Genomic DNA, 6,000 nt, shown 5'->3' on the forward strand with positions numbered 1-6,000 from the left:
GACGGAGGGTGGACAGGCCCTGATGCTGATCGAGGTCGGTGGACGCCAGTGGGATCGGAGGAGCAACATCTGTTTGGAGTACCAGGTAGGCCCAAATGGATTCAGAACTGCCAGCGGACTTGATGAGCTTTTCCAAGGAGAGTTCTTGAATACACCAGATGGCAACAAGGTATGACCTGAGGTACCGCTCAGGTGAGCTAATTCTCTGACGCATTCCATCCGTCTCCATTAGTACCTAATCTATTCAGTTTGGGACTGGTCAGTTCAACGCAGATCGATTATTTTTTCCATTACATTTGAGTAGCATCTCAATGGTTGCCCCACAGTCCAATACACCCACACAAAAGTCTAGACTGCTGCTTTGTTTACGGCTGTTGTCAGACTCCAAGTAAAAGAGGAGTACCAGAGAAGGTTATGGGCAACTAGATCAAGCACTGTGGATATGTACAGGAGACAGAGAAGCCATGTGGTATAAAATAGAAGGCTATGAGCTAGTGCCAACGCTAATTAGGTAGCGTTACCCATAGACATAATATAAGAGTAGACGCGTCATTGGGCGGGTTCTGCCTATGCTGCGATGCGTCAGAGCGTCCGCCATCTTAAATGTGGCAAATCTGGAGTTACTCAGTCACTTAAACAGTATCAGAGGGACTTTAATCTCTGAATATACTTTGTATTCGTAGTATTTTTTTGTAATATTACAAGTTTATTTTCGTACCCTTTAGCTTCATTCTCCTGAATTTATTCTCCTAAAGAATAAAAATATTTAAAATAATCTAACCTGGACCTATTACTCCAGGAGTGAAATAATTCTGCAAACTGTGATTATTTTGGAAATGTTCCCCCTTAATTCTCATAATATGATGTTTTTATCATAACATTATCACTTTTGTGTTTGTTTGTTTGTTTATTTTTACTTTATTGACCTAGGACTTTTTTTCTCATATTATTAATTTTACCTCTTTAATACTCACCCAAAAAGTCTGTTCCTAAAGGTTCACATGTGACACGGTTTTATGAAATAATGAAGAACACAATGTTTAGATTTAACAAATTGATCCTTATATTCATAACACATACACACACAAATATATATATATATATATATATATATATATATATATATATATATATATGTATATATATGTGTGTGTGTGTGTGTGTGTGTGTGTGTTTATTGCAGCACAGGAATGAGGCATCTTCTCTGATCCACGTTCAAAATAACAGAACCCAACTTTTTTCTGCCACATACAATATGGCGGTGATGTTGACGTGCGAATCTGCGCCCTATGACGCGTCTACGTATATATGTCTGTGGCGTTACCTAATGCTAACGCTACCTAATGCTAACTAATGCTAATGCAAGCTTCCAATATTAAGCGTGCTCATACACAAAATAAACCCAGGGAAATATGATTTAACAGTTGGAGATATTGTTAAAATATCACTGACGGTCTTCTGACTTCTTATTTTCAGTGTGACTTGGAATGGTTGGAACTGCAGGAAAGCAGAAAATAGTAATAGTTCCACATAACCGTTACCAATGCAAGAGCAGAAAATCGACCCGACCCACAGGAAACCACCCTGAGGTCGGGACTAGTGGGAGAGGGGCATAAGTGCACTGGAGCCTAAGGTCACAAACCTATGGACTGACATTTCCATTCAGGATTTTCTGTCAGAGAACAAATTCATAGTTTCATTAACTATGTCAAACCATTGTAGTCCTAAAGCATAAAATCAGTCCCAGATCATTACTCTACGCCCACCAAATTTAACTGTATGATCCTATATTTAAATGCTGTTAGTTTTAGACCACATATAATGGGATTTTTTTTTTAGAGAGGGAATTTATAACAGAATTGTTATCATATGAAAAATTTGCCACCAATAATTTACATGCAGAAAGTTGACTGAAAAAAGATGAAATGCAAAGATTTGCCTGCTAAGCCATCTGAGAAAAATTCAACTGCAAAAATTTTCCTGTAAAAAATTCAGCTTCCAGTTCTGCTGAGGCCTGTTTTAACACCCATTCCTTTATTCAAGTCAGGTGTATGACTGCAGGGAAGCCCCTCAAATATCCAGAGCAGTGGGTCCTGACAGCCACTGCTTTAGATGTTGTTCTGAGTTCTTTTGTGAACTCCCGGATGATGAATTGTATTTAACTGTATTTTACATTTACCCTGGTTGTCTACCTTTAACGCTTAGATGATGATCTGAAACATTAAAGCGTGACAAATAAGCAACAATGGAAGAGAACTGCGAAGGTGGACATATTTTTTTCACACAACTGCATATGTTCAGAAGAAACAGAAAAACCTTCCTTTAATATCTAGTTGGGTGTATTGTGATTTATTAACCTTGTTAAAAAAAACAAATATGCTGAGTATTTTAAGTATAACCGCACTTCACAATACTTGCAGTGAGACTAAACATCAGAATTGCTCTTCTTTAACAAGCATAAAAATGCTGTCAGCTGGACTCATTTACATGACACATAGTGACCTATTAAGTCATAGCTAATAATGGAGATGTTTTGATGCATCAACTTCTTGAAGGAGTGACCCATTTTTCAGCAGGATAGTTTCACCACTGCCTGAATAAAAATTGCCAAGGGATACAGGGAAGGGGTTACCCCCTGTGCTCTTTCAGGGGTTCTATGGTTAAGCTTTACATTTAAACAAAATCCTATTCCAATCCGTCAAGAGCATTTAAGAAAAGGCACCATAATGGATTTTTCAACCTGCTGGTCAAACTGATGGCTTCTTTTGACCTGCAGTCAGAACGTAATAAAGTGTAGAAGTTAGGAGGTGAATGCTACGCACCGACATGGGACAAAACCAAAGAGGCAATGAACGTTTACTGAAGTCCATTTGTGCGGACGTAGGGCGGACTGCCCCACTCGCAGGTCAGTGCAACTTGACAAGGTTTGATTAATCACTGTGAGAAACCTGATCGAGAACAGGAGTGACTAATGACCTGTGTATGGCTGCTGATTTAATCAATCAAGAATAAAAGGTTTTAACCTTGCCAATACTAGGTTGAAAACGAGCCACACAAACACAACCACACACACACCTACACAGACTTATTTCAACCCACAGGACAAGACTATGAAATTTCATGTTCCTCTACAGACTGCTTGTCCAGATTCATAGGACATTCCTACGGGGTGGACAAAAAAAAAAGAAAAGAAAGAAAAAGGAGATTCTATCTGTAAAACTAGGAGAGAAAAAGATTACATGCTATACAGAAATGTAGGCAAGTAATCTACTTTTCTCTCTTAGTTTATAAGAAATGATTTACCACACAATTTGTAATACTCATCCATATGTAAAAAAGAGAAAAACCAGGATTTTCGCCCCCCACTGCAGTCCATTAGTGCTTATACAATAACACCTAAAGAGCTGGGAGCTGCTGTTGATCAGGAAAAATGAGAGCAAAGTGCACGTCTGTAGGAGTACTTTAACCTCTACTTTCACTATTTGCATTTTCCTAGTTTCATAGTTTTATACCAAGCAGTACAGCAAACGCCTTACATACCCACATTTTTTAGTGCTATTTCTATATCCAAGTCAAAAATAAACTACAAACTATTAATAATGCTAGACAACAGCAGATAGGGAAATAGATACTGTGAAAGCCAAATTTAGTACACGTCCTTAACCACAGTGGACTTTTAGCTTCTTCCAGTATGATGAAACATTGCTGAAAACCAAAGAAAGAATGTTTTTAAAGAGGGTAGTTTTAGTTCCAGAATTGGCTGAATCATCATTAAGGAACGGCATATGTGCTTTTTTTTACCCCTCAGTTTGGTAATTTATTCTTTCTGTCTACTTCCTTAAGTTTGTACTGCTAGGTCAAGAACAAAAATGAGGGTACAATTAAGATCAAATGGTAAATTAACTAAACTAAAAAAAAAAAATGCATTTGTTACTCACGGACAACAATCCTGATGGTTAAACTCCTCCATGTGATCTGTAAGGGTTGACAGGTGCAAAAGGACAATATCTACAGTACAATGATATGGACCATGCAGATGCTGGTGGAGAAGACAGTGCTGCACCAAAGGCATCATTTCAACCACTTGTTGATCAAAAGAATGATGTTTTACATGTGATCAAGAAAAACTTACTAACAATTTATGCACTTAACTTCTGGATCAAGGAGCTCAGACATTAAAGCAGCACTAAGTAACATTTTTACGTTACTGCAATCCTCTTCTAAGTCTATGTGATGGTAATCTAAGTGTTTATGAGACGATTGAGGGGTCCGTTACTCACTCTCTCTCTGTGGGGACAAGGCCAGGCGATTCCCAGCGGGCATCACCAGGAAGCACCGTTGGTCTCGGATGCCCTTACTCACAAGTGGCCTTGGGGCACCCTTTATGCATTTCCTCCTATAGCCATCATAGCTAGGGTTGATATGGCAAGGGTTTGAGCCGAAGGCCTGTCAATAATAATGTCTCATTGCACCCCACTGGCCATGAAATCATTTGCGCAGCTCCTCCAGAGAGAGCCATGGCCTCTACCACTGCACCAGTACCTGTTTTGTCAGGCAGTTGGGGAGAAAACCCCAATCTGGAGGCTGTCACTATGGGCCTCACCTGTGATTGGCTGAATTCCCAAACAATGTTAGTGAGAGACTGTAAGAGTGCGAGGGTCCCCCACCACAAGGTCTTTATATGACTGCAAATGGGCCATATTTGAAAAAATGGCGCACAGAAGCAAAGGCATTACCCATTCAGTGCTCTCTGTCTACAATTCTGACTTTCAAATAGGAACTGGTGAATAAAGTTAAAGCCTTCTCCACCATTAGCAGCCATCTTAGCGTGCCTTGTTGGTTTTGGATGAAAAACTGTGGAACAGCATCCCTTTGTAGGGCAGTTCATGAAGGGAGCTTGCTTCAAGCTTTGTGTCTTAAAACTCCTGACCCCATCGTGGGACCTCAACATAGTTCTGGCTGGATACACATTTTGAACTTTTAGAGCAAGTGGATTTGAGATTTGTTTTGTTGAAGAAATAACTTCTGGTGACTCTTACCTAGCTCAGAGTGTTTGTGAGCTTCACAGTTTATCATTGCATCCTATGTGTAACACATCTTTGTCCAGGGATCGAAAGGGTGACCTTAATGACCAATCCGGCTTTTTTGCCTAAAGTATTCAGGATGATGGTCAGCAGTAGATTTGGGATCATTTAGCCCCCCACCCCTCACACACACACACACACACCAAGCATCTGGCAGTGACATGCTTCGTACACAATCGGTCTTGGGCACACAATTGGTCTTGGATGCAGGGGTCTGCACTGCAATCTAGGAGCCAGGATGTTCCCATTGTGAGACACAAAATGAAGGCTGTGAAAGAGAGCCTTAATTTACTTGCTTAACTCGGGTTTTATGAGCAGCGTGAGTGTCTCACCAAGCCACGCTCCTTGCTCTTTTGTAGTGAAGAATGGGGAGTGACTTTTTCAATGATCTGCCTTTTCAATGCCAGCCTGTCATCCAGGCTATTTAGCTCTTCCATTGCTCGGCGAGAACGTCCTCTCATTGTAAAGCACAGTTTTCTTGTTTTGGGAGGAGGCTTCGTAGTATCACATGTGGTTAGGACAATAATTTAGTCCAAAGGCCTCTGTAGGCATCCTCCTAGATTTTTGATTTGGCTCCTGGGAAGAGAAGGGTGCAAAGTTTTTTTGGGTTAAAAGATTTATAACACCTATTACAGTGAGGACCGTCAGGCTTAGGCTGGTGGGGGAAACAAAATGCATCATTGAAGTTTTTATGATTAAAGATTCTAGAAGATTTCTGCACTTTCGGCTACAGAATCTGTAAGATGCAGCTATCTGTTAATATACCTATAAAACAAAACCAGCTCGTAAAGAGGCCAATACAATTAAGTGCTGCCTACAATTGCTTGACGGACTGGTACAAAAAGGTCCAAAAGGTACATTTTCACTTTAGTTATAGGCCCACTGTAACACACAGTCAGGTACAATGTGTTTCGAA

The sequence above is a fragment of the Fundulus heteroclitus genome, chromosome 13 (genome assembly GCF_011125445.2).
Source record: "Fundulus heteroclitus isolate FHET01 chromosome 13, MU-UCD_Fhet_4.1, whole genome shotgun sequence".
Lineage (NCBI taxonomy): Eukaryota > Metazoa > Chordata > Actinopteri > Cyprinodontiformes > Fundulidae > Fundulus > Fundulus heteroclitus.